The following is a 13,475-nucleotide window of genomic DNA, read 5'->3' as shown; positions in this document are numbered from 1 at the left end:
GATGTGCTGGAGGCAGTTACTACTTTTTAAGACCTAGCAAAGGCATATGGCACTACTAATGAATGGGCATGACATAACTCACTGGCCCTTTGAGCTTACAATTTACATAACCAAGGATTGCTGTTGTTTTTTTATTAAGATACTAGCCCTGCTATGTAGTCTGTTTCTATGAGTTATGTGATGAATAGAAGTGATGCTTAATAAATAGCAAGTACAGAGGTTAGAGCTGCAGGCATATTTATGACTTTGTTCATTGACACTCTGTAATGACCCTGGAATGAACATGATTTAAGATGGACAAATTGGCCAAAGTCCATTTTTGCTTTTCCTCTCTCTACCACCTCCAGGCAGTGTTCCATGTAGAGGCCTAGCTATGAACTGTTTAAAAAACAAAACAAGCAGGTTTGACTGACAAGTAGCGCTGGACTAAAAACAGAAAATGTGGAGAGATAAACAGTTCAGGGCGATGACCTTTCATCAGAACTGGAAAAGTTAGAGATGTAACAGGTTTTATGCAAGAATCTGGAAGACTGTAAAGTGCCTAATCGAAAGATGAGGTGCTGTTCCTCGAGCTTACGTTAAGCATCATTAGAATAGTGCAAGAGACCAAAGACAGAGAGGTCAGAGTGGGAATGGGGTGGAGAATTAAAATGACAGGTGAATGTAAGTTCAGGGTTACGCTTGCGGACTGAACGGAGGTTCTATACAAGTTTAACATAACAACTCTGCTTTTGAATTCTATGCCTCCAGAAATGTACCCCAGTGTTTTGTTTGCATTTTTAGTGGCTTTGTTAACCTGCATTTCTCCTTTAATGATTTGTGTATCTGTACCACTAGATCCTTTTTGCGTCTAATGCCCATTATAAATGCTGCAACATTTTTGTCACCCGTTTGATGCATTGTTACTGCAGAATGACTTATTTGGCAAATATCACTGCTGGTGGCTTAGAATAATGCATAGAAATTCAAGGTTATATTCACCATCACAGCAACTGTTCCTGTGGCTGAAATCTGAATGTCTGACTTGATGAGATGTCGTAATTGCGATACTGACTCCCCCAGGAAGTATAGTTGGTGAAGGCAGATCTCCTTTGGATGATCTGAGCACTTCTGGTTCAGTCTATGCTCCAGTTTCTGGGGTATGGGCAGGCGCAGGCAGAACGCCACATGCATAAAGGCACTCGCTTGCAATCCCTCCTCAGAAACTCCTCTTCCTCTTCTAGATTTGAGTGCAGTAGGAAACACGGCCGCACATCTAGAAAAGGCAGAAATTCTGAACAAATATTTTGTATCAGTCTTTATGGTAGAGGACACTAACAATGTCCCAACAGTGGCTAGTCAAGGGGCTATAGGGGGGGAGGAACTTAACACAATCACAATCACTAAGGAGGTGGTACTCAGTAAGATAATGGGACTAGAGGCAGATAAATCATCTGGACCTGATGGCTTGCATCCTAGGGTCTTAAGAAAAGTAGCGGCAGGGATAGTCGATGCATTGGTTATAATTTATCAACATTCCCTGGATTCTGGGGAGGTCCAGCAGATTGGAAAAATGCAAATGTAACGCCCCTATTTAAAAAAAGGAGGCAGACAAAAAGCAGGAAACTATAGACCAGTTAGGCTAACATCTGTGGTTGGGAAAATGTTGGAGTCCATTATTAAAGAAACAGTAGCAGGACATTTGGAAAAGCATAATTCAGTCAAGCAGAGTCAGCATGGATTTATGAAGGGGAAGTCATGTTTGACAAATTTGCTGGAATTCTTTGAGGATGTAATGAACAGGGTGGATAAAGGGGAACCAATGGATATGGTGTATTTGGACTTCCAGAAGGCATTTGACAAGAAGCCACATAAAAGGTTACTGCGCAAGATAAAAGTTCATGGGATTGGGGGTAATATATTAGCATGGATAGATGATTGGCTAATGAACAGAAAACAGAGAGTCGGGATAAATACTTCATTCTTGAGTTGGAAATTAGTAACTAGTGGGGTACTGCAGGGATCAATGTTGGGACCCCAACTATTTACAATCTATATTAATGACTTGGAAGAGGGGACTGAGTGTAATGTAGCCAAGTTTGCTGATGATACAAAGATGGGAGGAAAAGCAATGTGTGAGGAGGACACAAAAAACCTGCAAAAGGACATAGACAGGCTAAGTGAGTGGGCAAAAATTTGGCAGATGGAGTATAATGTTGGAAAGTGTGAGGTTATGCACTTTGGCAGAAAAAAATCAAAGAGCAAGTTATTATTTAAATGGAGAAAGATTGCAAAGTGCTGCAGTACAGCGGGACCTGGGGGTACTTGTGCATGAAACACAAAAGGTTAGTATGCAGGTACAGCAAGTGATCAGGAAGGCCAATGGAATCTTGGCCTTTATTGCAAAGGGGATGGAGTATAAAAGCAGGGAGGTCTTGCTACAGTTATACAGGGTATTGGTGAGGCCACACCTAGAATACTGCATGCAGTTTTGGTTTCCATATTTAAGAAAGGATATACTTGCTTTGGGGGCAGTTCAGAGAAGGTTCACTAGGTTGATTCAAGAGATGAGGGGGTTGACTTATGAGGAAAGATTGAGTAGGTTGGGCCTCTACTCATTGGAATTCAGAAGAATGAGAGGTGATCTTATTGAAACATATAAGATTACGAGAGGGCTTGAAAAGATGGATGCAGAGAGGATGTTTCCACTGATGGGGAGACTAGAACTAGAGGGCATAATCTTAGAACAAGGGGCCGTCCATTTAAAACTGAGACGAGCAGGAATTTTTTTCTCTCAAAGGGTTGTAAATCTGTGGAATTCTCTGCCTCAGAGAGCTGTGGAAGCTGGGACATTGAATACATTTAAGACAGAGATAGACAGTTTCTTAACTGATAAGGGATTACAGGGAGCGGGCAGGAAAGTAGACCTGGGTCCATTATCGGATCAGCCATGATCATATTAAATGGCGGAGCGGGCTCGAGAGGCCATCTGGCCTACTCCTGCTCCTATTTCTTATGTACTTATGTTGTTCTTATCTTCAAAGACTTCAAATGCCTTTTTTCTAGACATCAACACATATGGGTGTGCAACAACATCAGTATACTCTCAGTGACAAGCACAGCAAGTTTGGTTTACATCTATTTACATCAATTTATTTTGCAATTGGTGCCTTAATGTGGCTCCTACAAGCTTTATACAAGGATAATCTGTGCCCATTTGGGAGTTGAGCACTTAGCCTTTTAGATAACAAGACTACATCCTGCTCATCTTTGTCTTGCTTATAAAATGAATGATATTGTTGGAACACAAAAACTTGTATCATATTTAGATTGATCCTTGTACATATTAATAATCAAAACAAAAAGTATGAGAAATGTTATTCCTTTTCAACCCCGGATATTGTATTTATCTTTGAAATAAATATGCTGATGTACCCTTTGCTCTAAATTATGATCTGTGGAACAAGTTGGAGAGCTATAAACTTACAATTCTGATCTCTGGAACTGTGGAGGTAGACAGCACTGGAAAGGGATGGTGTATTTGAGGGTCTAAGACAGAATTTGGTTTGAAGTCAGAAGTAATGGAGGAGCTATTACATTGCTGGGTGTATACGAAAGGCCACCAAATAGTGTGATGGAGATAGAGGAGCAAATTTGCAGGGAAATTTCATAAAGATGCCAGAACTTTAGACCAGTGATAATGGGGACTTCAATTATCCTAATGTAGACTGGGAAAAACACAATGTTAAGGGCAAAGAGGGTGGAGTGGGACTAGCAGAAGTGCTCTTGCAGAGAGCCGGCATGGGCTCAATTGGTCGAATGGCCTCTTTCTGTGCTGTAACCATTCTATGATTCCATTCTATGTTACTTGTCTGATTCTTCAAGTCCTGCATGCCTGATTAAATGTTTGCATGATTGGTACGTCTGATCGGAATATCGACTTATTAATCTTATTGTGGCGTCAGCTTATGTGGGAAACACATTCAACATACCAGCTTGCAGATCGTCCAAAATTAGTAATGGAACAAGAAAATGCCATTACACCTCACAAGCGCTCTCTTTTTGATAGATCAAACCAATTTACCCACCTTCTCATCATCTCCCTCAATCACTTCTCTCCAGAAGCACATCAAATTTGCTCTTAAAGCCATTAATGCTGGGTAGAATGAGTTACGGACTATGACACAATCTCGGTTCTGATAACTAGCATCTGCCTCTTGAGATTTGCTCTTGTGATTGATAGCATTAGAGCTATAAACTTACAAGAACATTTACGGTGATTATTGTTGAATTAACAGAAGAAAATTCACTAACAGAATAGGGAAAGATTGCCTTCTTATCTCAGTATCATAAACCATGATACTCCTTAGATTAAATAAGATTGTCTGTAATTATTCAATAACATAAGTGAAAAAGGGAAACTAAATCAAAAGTCACAATAATAATGGATGAAATCCATTAGTTTTCACCCTTAATCCTACTGTTTTGATTTTTAATTTGGAATATGATTGTACTGTAGTTTTACATTATGCCACTCGTATATTCAGAATGTCTTAGAATTGCAGTGATAAGATAAATTGACAGCGGACACCTTCTGTGAACACCTTATGAGGTCACACATATTTTATTTTGCTGCTTTTATGGTGTGACCGCATAAAGTAAAGATTTGTGATTATTAATGACATGTTTTGTGAGACTTTTATTGAAAGAAAGAACTGTCATTTACATAACGCCTTTCACATGCTTCGAATATCCCAAAGCGTTTTATAGCCAGTGAATTACTTTTGAAGTGGAGTCACTGTTATGTAGGCCAACACAGAAGAATTTGTGTACAGCAAGGTCTCACAATCAGCAAAGGAGATAAATGAACTTTTAATCTGCTTTTGGTGATGTTAGTTGAGGCATAAATGCTGGCCAGGACACAGGAGAAATCCCTTGCTCTTTGAATAGTGCTATGAGATGTTTTACGTTCACTTGATCAGACAGACACGGCCTTGGCTTAATATCTCATCCAAAAGATGATGGCAATAACATCTGCATTGAGGTACATGCATGTCTTAGAAAGCACATTGATTAATAGTTACTGGCTGTTATATCTTCAGTACAACTCACAAACACACACACAACCTTAAGATGGCAGAACACTCCGGAACTCTAATCAGGTGACCTGTACCCTCTTTATTTGTACACAGCACTGGCTGCAGTTCCCCAGTAGTCCACAGGTGGAGCTATATATATTACACTTCTCCTTCCTTAATGAAGAAGTAATTATAACAAAATAATCATCATACATAACTTGCATGGTTAGACATAACAACAGATATGGACTTATTTTGCCATATTTACAAATTGAGCTTAATCACTTGTTTTCTGTTTCAAAGAGGATACCTTTGCTCTCGAACAGAATCTTCCAAACATGGTATTGAATTTAAATTCATTCGAGGCTGATCCTGAGGAAAGTTTTCCTCCAAGGGATGCCCTTGATTTCCAATTGAACTCTCTCTCTTTTACTCTACCTCTATCAAAGTAACTGCATGCAAAACTCTTGGTCAAGCACATTTCCAGGTGCTGGTCATGGAGGTCTCCTAATAATTTGGACCTAAATTTATTTGGTATAACCACTCTTGCACCTTACATGATACAATCTTTATCGACTGATAATTCATTCCTACGAATGAAGAATGGATGAATATCTTTGTCTGTTACCTGGTTTGGCCAGCCATTTGCAATATAATCATACACCTTTGACATAACTGGGTCACATTTAGTTGCTCTACCAATCTCTTCAGCTGTGACTGGCAGTTCATCAATGTATGAAAAATAGATTAGTGTCCCCCTCCCCTTTTATAGGGGGCACTTGGAAAAAAATTTGATTTTAGTGCCCAAAAAAACCCCAATAAAAACAAAAAAAACCCCCAAAAAAACAAAAAAAAAAACACAAAAAAAGGGGCCTTGAAAATGTTTGGTGTTTCCCCCAGATCGGGGGGCACGATTTAATGTTAGTTCTTTTTCTCCTAAAAGAGTTGTATGAAAAATAGAACAATTCTTCCCAATCGGGTGTAACTTGTGATGGGGAGGGAAATCTAGACATAGCATCAGCATTACTGTGATCAACTGATCGTCTGTATTCAATATCATATGTATATGCTGACAAAATCAAAGCCCATCTCTGCATTTGGGCTGCAGCTAATGTTGGAACTGGGGACTTTGGATGGAGGATTACTGTCAGGGGCTTATGGTCCGTAATGATGGTAAACTTACGACCACACAAGTATTTGTGGAACTTCTTGACCCCAAAAATGAATGCCAAAGCTTCCCTTTCGATTTGTGCATAATTACGCTCACTGGCACTGAGAGTGCATGAAGCAAAAGCAATTGGTCTCTCCTCCCCACTATGTACTCCATGAGAAATCACTGCCCCAACCCAACTCTATACTGAGAGGCATCACCTGCTAGCTTGATCTCATTAGATACATAATAGTGAACTAACATGGTGCTCTCTACCAATTTGTTTTTTTCACTCCTTGAATGCTGTATCGCATTCTTCTGACCACTTCCAATGGACCTGTTCTTTTCAATAGTTCATTCAATGGATGTAATTCTGCAGCCAAATTTGGTAGGAACTTCCCGTAATAGTTCAAAAGACCCAAAAATGATCGAAGTTCAGTGTCATTCTTGGGAGTGGGTGCATTTCTGATTGCATCCAGCTTGGTTGAATGTAACCCATCTTTGTCTACTCTGTACCCTAAGTACTCCACGGAGTTTTGAAATAATTCACACTTGCGAGCAGATATTCATACTCTGTGCTTCTCTAGTCATTTGAGGACTTCATTCAGTATATTATTATGAATTTGCCTATTTGGTGCTGAAATTAATCTGTCATTTAAATAACAAACTACCCCTTCAATATCTTGCAAAATCTGGTTCATCACCCCTTGGAATATGGCAGGGACGGAAGACACTCCAAATGGTAGCCTATTAAATTGATGTAGGCCTAGATGAGTATTTATAGTCAAGCATGACTTGGATTCCTCATCTCGTTCAAGTTGCAAGTAGGCATTTGTAAGATCCAACTTTGAGAAGACCTGACCATCTGTCAGTGTTGTGAACAAATCTTCTATATTCGGCAATGTATTGGGGAGATTACTCTCTAGAACCTGGTTTTCGGTTACTTTATAATCACCACACAATCTTACCTTACCATTGGACTTAGGTACAATAACAATGGGTGCAGCCCAATTACATAGATCTATCTTAGAAATAATGTTCTCAGTCTCTAGTTTTTTGAGTTCTTGCTCAACTTTCTCCTTGAGTGTATATGGTGCCGGACATGGCTTGCAGTAAACTGGTCTAGCGTCCTTCTGTACCCTGACACTTGTCTTGAAGACTTGGATCTGATTGCCTGTTTCGCAGAACACCTTCGGATAATTCTTGATGACATCATCCTTTGATGCAAATCTCGTTTCAACACGAAAAATCTCACTCCAATCCAACTTCAGTGATCCCAACCAATTTCTTCCTAGTAAAGCAGGCTTGTCTCCTGCCGCTACTAATAGGGGCAAGCTCTGAAATTGATGCTTGTATTTCACCGGTATGATGATATGACCTACCACAGGCGAGTTCTCTCCTGAGTAGCCTCGCAGCTCTATCTTGGATTTCTCCAATGGGAAATTACACAATTTGTTGAGGTCTAGTGACTCCGGTACTAAACTCACGGATGCATCACTGTCGATTTCCATGGGTACCTTGGTTCCTGCAACATCTATGTGGCTGATGATACTTTTCGAATCGCTGTTAGTTAACCTCATGCTCCTGATGATGTGTAGCTCTAAAACCTCCTCATCTTGTTGTTTTTCTTCCATGATATGTAGTCTCTGGGGATTTCCACTCATAGCTTTGAAAGCTGGTTTACCCTTCAGTTGGCATGCTTTCACAAGATACCCAGTTTTCCTGCAGATGAAACACTCTGCCTTCACATATGGACAACTTTGAGCAATGTGTTGTCCCAGGCACCAATAGCAGGACTTCAATGCTCTGTTACCATTGCCAGTTTCTGAGACCTTGGTGCCCAACTGCCTTTTACTTTTAACCTACAGGCGATTCATCTCGGTTGGCTGATAACTGGAAATAGTATGAAATTCTTGGGAATATTGGTCGGCCATGTTCATTGACATAGCAGTCTAACAAGCTAAATCAAAAGTCAAGTTAGGCGTTATCAATAACTTTCTTCTGATCGCAACATTTTTCATCCCACAAACAAAGCAGTCACGCAATGCTCACTCCTGAAAGTTTCCGAAATTACAGTGAATAGATAGGTTTTTTGATGCTACAATGTACTCAATGATATTTTCTTCGGTTAACTGATCTCGTATTCCGAAACGATAACGTTCAACGATTTACAGGGGCTCAGAACTGTAGTGCTGTTCTCTGTTTAAGAGTTATGTCCTTTGGCTTGACAGGCACAAGCACATTCTTCAGGGTTTCATACACCTCGGGCCCTGCTTCAGTTAAGAAAATCGCCCATTTTCTTACAACATCACTTGGTTATGGTTTTCATCATTGGGGACTTATATGATATTACTTGTGGTGAAAAACATTTCTAGCCACTCCACATATGCTCCAAAACTTTCATGGTCGCATTGAAACTACCCTAAATGCCCAACTATTCCCATAGAAACAGCCATCTGGACTCTGGCAATTCAGACAAGTGTGCTTGTAATTTACCTTGGATTTGTAGCTGTTAATCAAAACAGAGAAGCTCTCAAAATCTCTCTGTTGGTTGGCTGAATCCTCCACCAACAAAAATTGCAGCTTTTCCCCCCCGATTATCCCATCCTCATCGCCATTGTTATATCTTCAGTACAACTCACAAACACACACGCAACCGTAAGATGGCAGAACACTCCAGAGCTCTAGTCAGGTGACCTGTTCCCTTGTATTTGTACACAGCACTGGCTGCAGTGCCACAGTAGTCCACAGGTGGCGCTATATATTACACTGGCATATATACAATAACTAACCGAGTAGAAATTGATGGATTTCAATTAATGATTTGACTTATTCTGCTGAAGTATACTATGAAATTGATTTGAATCATATTTTATAATAGCAGATCTTCCTTGGCACTGTTCAGTAAGTCAGAGGTTACGAGTTTGCAATCGGGAGGGGTACGAGAGTGTGTAAAGCTGCAGATCTCCATTGGAAAAATTGGAAAGAAGTTGTGCAAGACATTTATAGCAAACACCAAGAAATATATAGAGCTTTGGTTTAACTTTCTTAGTTGTATCTCTCTTTGATCAAATATATGCGCAGTTGTACTTAGTGGACTGAATTCTCCTCTTCAAGGCACTGTTCCAGCAGGGTACAACTTCCACCCTCCCCAATGATCTGCTACAATCCCAACCCATTTTCCTGATCCACTGCAGTTCATAAGAGGCAGCAAGTGAAGAAGTGCCCGGAAAAACAGCAAGAACTTCACCTTCGCAGAGACTGAGGCCTACAAAGGCACGTGAATGAGAGCTAGATTGACCTCTCCCTATACTGCTGCACTTTGTAACATTACCACCACTGTCCCAGGTCTACAGCCACCTATCACCACGCATTTCCACTGTATTCCGAAGAGGTGGTGGTTTCATTCATAAACCTATCAGTTTATGTTGAGGACGATGTGCTGATAAAAAAGTTGGAGTCGTGGGACATCAAACTTTTCTCAGTAATAAAGAGGAGATATTATCCTGGAACGTGGGTAGCCGATGGAACCCATTATGTAAAAGTGCGGTTCCCAGAGGAGGTGAAGTCATGACCCTTCAGCATGAAATTCGAGACAATGGAAGGAGTGCAGTACTGCATGATAACCACGTGAGGGTTTGCTATTACTGTCTTGGACATGACCATTTAGTAAGAAGCAGTCCAGACCTGTACTGTTATAACTATGGCAAATCTGGACACATCGCTCGGAACTGCAAGGCAGACAGCTGTGTGGTTTGTCGCAAAGGCCCCATCTGCTGTGAGTTGTGAGGCAGAAGGAAGCTCCTTGAGTGATGAGGAGATGGGAGAAGGATCAGGAGGTGTGAGTGGAGTGGCGAGAAGAGCGGAGCAGGCGGAGGACACAGTCACCGAACGGAATGAGGAAAGAGCGCAAAAGGCAGAAAATTGCGGAGCAGAAAACAGGATGAAGATGGTGGAAAATGCACCAAGTATGGTGGAAAAGGACAAAGTCCGCGGAGGACATCACGGGTCAGGGAAAGAGTTGAGCTATAGTATGGCTCGCCTTCAGGTGTCCATGAGGGGAGCAGAGGCGGATACGAGGTGTGGGGTAAAAGAGGGACAGGGAGTTGTTCATCATGGGCAGCAGGAGGGGGCAAGACCAGAAGAAGGTGCAAGAGGCAATGGCCTTAAAGGGGCAGCAGGATGGCAGTGGGAAGACAAAGACGCTAAAAGGGAGCAAGATGGGTCGAGACGCGCCATTGTCCCAGAGAGAGAAGAAATGGGGAGCAAGGGTCAACGGTGGAGTGAGGCCGGAGGGAGTGGCACTGTTGGAGAAATCATGTTAGCAGGATGACTCTCTAAGGGAGATTCTGTATCTGACGGGGAACAGGGATGGGAGATTGTTATGTATGGAGAAAGAGTCAGACTGAACACTGAGCTCAAAGTAAAGTATGACCTTAGTCTTTTATTGTAGGTCTCCAGAGTGTCTCTCCAACCTGTGAGGCCTCCTTAAATACCTGTGCTCCCAAGGGATTATGTGATACCTTTGGACTCCAGGGGATGAGCTCCCTGGTGGCTGTACAGAGAAAATACAAGTCCACATATATAACAACACTGCCACCCCCCGCCCCTCCCAAAGTCAACAGTGTAACTATTTACAATGTGAGTCGATCTGGGGCCCTTCTTGCCCTGGTTGATCGTCTCGGTGTGAAGGCTGGTGTTGTTGAATCATTTGTTGTGCCCTCGCTGGGCTGCTGTGCAGCTGGCCTTGCTGGGCTGCCTGGTGTGATGGTTTCTGCTGGGCTGCTGTGGATGATGGGTTCTGCTTCGTGGTTAACCGTGGTGCCGGTTGCCACTGGTGTGTATGTTGGGGGATCAAAAAAAGGTAGGGTCCAAGGTGGGTTGCTCAGGGTAGTCCGTGAATCTGAGTTTGATTTGGTCCAAGTGTTTCCGGTGAATGAAACACCCTGCTCCCCTCTTTGGCCACGACAGTGCCGGGAAGCTATTTGGGACCTTGTCCATAATTCAATACAAATAAAGGATCATTTATTTCAATCTCGCGTGACACATTTGCGCTATCATGGTATGCACTTTGTAAAAGCAGCCTGCTCTTTACCTGTTCATGTAGATCAGGGTAAACTAACGAGAGCCTTGTCTTAAGTGCTCTTTTCATGAGCAGTTCAGCAGGTGGGATCCCAGTGAGCTAGTGGGGTCTCGTTCGGTAGCTAAGCAGGACTCAGCATCGGTGAGTCTGCAGTGAGCCTTCAGTTACCCTCTTCAAGCCTTGCTTGATGGTTTGCACTGCTCTCTCTGCCTGATCATTGGACGCTGATTTCAATGGGGCAGATGTGACATGTTTGATCCCGTTGCAGGTCATGAATGCTTTGAACTCAGCACTGGTAAAACATGGCCCGTTGTCGCTCAGCAGGACATTGGGTAAGCCGTGAGTGGCAAACATGGCCCGCAGGCTTTCAGCAATGGCAGCGAATGTGCTAGCCGACATTATCTCACATTCAATCCACTTGAAATATGCGTCTCCAACCACAAGGAACATTTTACCCAAGAACGGGCCTGCATAGTCGACGTGTACCCTCGACCACGGTTTGGAGGGCCAAGACCATAAACTTAGTGGCGCCTCCCTGGGTACATTGCTTAGCTGCAAGCATGTGTTACATCTGTGAACGCAGGACTCTAAGTCCGCATCGATACCAGGCCACCACACGTGGGATCTGGCTATCGTTTTCATCATCACGATGCCTGGGTGGGTACTGTGGAGGTCATTGAAGGTGTCTCTGCCCTTCTTGGGGACCAGTACTCGATTGCCCCACAGAAGGCAGTCTGCCTGTATAGACATTTCATCTTTGCGCTGCTGGAATGGCTTTAGCTCTTCCTGCATTTCCACTGGGACACTGGACCAGCTCCCATGAAACACACAGCTTTTGACTAGAGATAATAAGGGGTCCTGGCTTGTCCAGGTTTTGATCTGCTGGACAGTGACGGGTGATTGCTCACTCTCAAATGCTTCCATAACCATGGCTAGATCTGCGGGCTGCACCATTTACACCCCCGTGGTGGGCACTGACAGCCTACTGAGAGCATCGGCGCAGTTTCCTGTGCCTGGCCTGTGGCGGATGGCATCGTTGTGGGCGGACAACGTGAGCGCCCGTCTCTGGATGCGGGCCGATGCGTTGGTATTTATCCCTTTACTCTCAGAAAACAGGGATATAAGTGGCTCATGGTCGGTTTCCAATTCGAATTTTAGCTCAAACAGATATTGATGCATTTTCTTTACCCCATCGACACATGGCAACGCTTCTTTTTCAATCATGCTGTAGGCTCTCTCAGCCTTAGACAGACTCTTGGATGCATAAGCAACCGGTTGCAATTTCCCAAAATCTTGTTGCAATATACACTCGACGCCATATAATGACGCATCACATGCTAGTACCAAACGCTTACATGGATCATACAACACAAGCAATTTGTTTGAGCATAACAATTTTCTCGCTTTTACAAAGGCATTTTCTTGGCTTTTGCCCCAAACCCATTCGTCCCCTTTCCATAGTAAGACATGCAGTGGCTCGAACAGTGTGCTGAGACCCGGGAAGAAGTTATCAAAGTAGTTCAGGAATCCCAGAAACGACCGCAGCTCCGTCATGTTCTGTGGCCTCAGTGCGTTCTCGCTTGCCTCCTTCTTTGCGTTGGTGGGCCTGATGCCGTCCGCTGCAATCCTCTTTCCCAGGAACTCCATTTCAGGCGCCAGGAAAACGCACTTTGAGCAATTTGACCTGAGCCCCACGCGGTTGAGTTGACTAAGAACCTCCTCCAGATGCTGCAGATGCTCGACTGTGTTCCGACCTGTGACCAAGATGTCATCCTGGAAGACCACGGTGTGCGGGACCGACTTCAGTAAACTTTCCATGTTTCTCTGGAATATCGCCGCCGCTGATCGGATTCCAAATGGGCATCCGTTATAAACAAAAAGACCTTTGTGTGTGTTGATGCAGGTGAGGGCCTTCGATGATTCCTGCGTCATGTAGGCTGAAGTCAGATCCAGCTTCATGAACGTCTTTCCTCCCGCCAGCGTTGCAAAGAGGTTGTCGGCCTTTGGTCATGGGTGGTCCTGCAGGGAGAAACGATTGATAGTTACTTTGTAATCGCCACAGATTCTGACGATACCGTCTCCCTTGAGGACTGGGACAATAGGACTGGCCCACTCGCCGACCCCGATCAGTGAAATGATGCCCTCTCGTTGCAGCCGGTCTAGCTCGATCTCTACCCTTTCTCTC

This window comes from Pristiophorus japonicus, chromosome 14, assembly GCF_044704955.1.
Source record: "Pristiophorus japonicus isolate sPriJap1 chromosome 14, sPriJap1.hap1, whole genome shotgun sequence".
NCBI classification, from domain to species: domain Eukaryota; kingdom Metazoa; phylum Chordata; class Chondrichthyes; family Pristiophoridae; genus Pristiophorus; species Pristiophorus japonicus.
Note: the sequence above shows the minus strand (reverse complement) of the source record.